Source organism: Limulus polyphemus, unplaced genomic scaffold (assembly GCF_000517525.1).
Source record: "Limulus polyphemus unplaced genomic scaffold, Limulus_polyphemus-2.1.2 Scaffold6728, whole genome shotgun sequence".
NCBI classification, from domain to species: Eukaryota; Metazoa; Arthropoda; class Merostomata; order Xiphosura; family Limulidae; genus Limulus; species Limulus polyphemus.
Genome location: NW_013672338.1, coordinates 21,989 through 23,574, shown reverse-complemented (window position 1 = coordinate 23,574; position 1,586 = coordinate 21,989).

Genomic DNA, 1,586 nt, shown 5'->3' with positions numbered 1-1,586 from the left:
ATACCATGTGTTTATAAAAGTAGTTAAGTTTAAAGTGACTGTGGAAATTCTGTGTATTGCAAAGTTGTATCGAGAAAGAATAAACTAGTTCTAATTAAGAAAGGACTTGTATCGCTGAAGTTTCTCGGAAGGAATTTCTACGGGAAATTAACAAACAAGCAGATATGCAACAATAGTTATGAAATTTTCTCCTTCCCCCGCGACTCAGCGGTAAGCTTGTAGATTTATAATGCTAAAGTTCATTACCCGGGTACCCATAGTGCAGATAACCCATTGCGTATTGGTTTAAATTTCGCGCAAAGATACATGAGGGTTATTTGCGCTAGCTGTCCCTAATTTAGCAGTGATAGACTAGATGGAAGGCAGCTACTCAACACCATCCACCGCTAACTCTTTTACCAACGAAAAGTGAGATTATAACACCCCCACGGCTGAAAGGGCAAGCATGTTTGGTGTGACGGGAATTCGAACCCATGACCGCAATTTTCGAGTCAGACACCCTAACCACCAGGCCATGCTAAGCCCATATTGAGCAGCTTAACGCTTAAAAGTAATAATAATAAACTAAAACAGTTTTCTTTTAAACATATTGATATAGGATTACAGATTCTAAACTGTACAACTTACAATACACGACTGAAAGTGTCATGCATTCTATTGAACAAGTCCATCAACACACACAAAACAAAAACAGTTAAATAAATAAATGCGTACATTATAAACGAATTATTTTTATACAGTCAGAAGGTGATAACTTAATCCTCAGAACAGTGAATGGTGATAAAAAATGTTAAGGTTCCACAACATTAAAAAAATGCCTCGTGGATGAGATCTAATATTTGCCTTCCTAACCAATCAGATTTATTAAGTACTTTAAGTGGCAATTCCTTTACCCGCAAGACGACAACCAACATAATTGTTCCCACAACTTCTGTTTCCTGTAGGTTACAAAACAATCCTTTTTCCATCTCCTGTTAATATTGTTGTAAGCTATATTTTCAGGTTTTAATATTTATCATAGTTAGAGGACGCCTGATGTTAAGATATGCCTAGAAAGTTCTAAGTTGATGTCAAATTTTTCTCGTACGTTCGAAGGTAGATTACAAATACGATAGAGTTGTGAAAACTGTAGTGAGTTTTTCAAAAAGATAGTAAAGTGTGCAGTTATCATAAGAGTTGAATCAGTCAGTGTGTTGTCGTGAAGTATTTGGATCTGTGTTTGCTATTGTGCTTATTGAGTTACTTTGTACACGTAACTTGATATTACGTTACTTCTAATAATGTCAGAGAGGTCTGAACGTCATTTGTTACCTAGGCCTTCAACAAGTTACGATGGTGTACAAGTGTTCAAGCTTGTAGAACGTTAAAGAAGGAAATAAAGTAATTTTTTCTCGTCACGTGGACTGAACGTTGAATTATTTACCCCCAAATCATTTAAAATATCCCGCCAACGAAAGAACAACAATATTATCAATAATTTCTGATCAAACGAACACTAACTCATTGATCAAAGTAAACTTAAACTGTAAATTAATTAAGCAAATTCTATACAAGAAACAAGTAATGCCATAAATCAATACACAAAA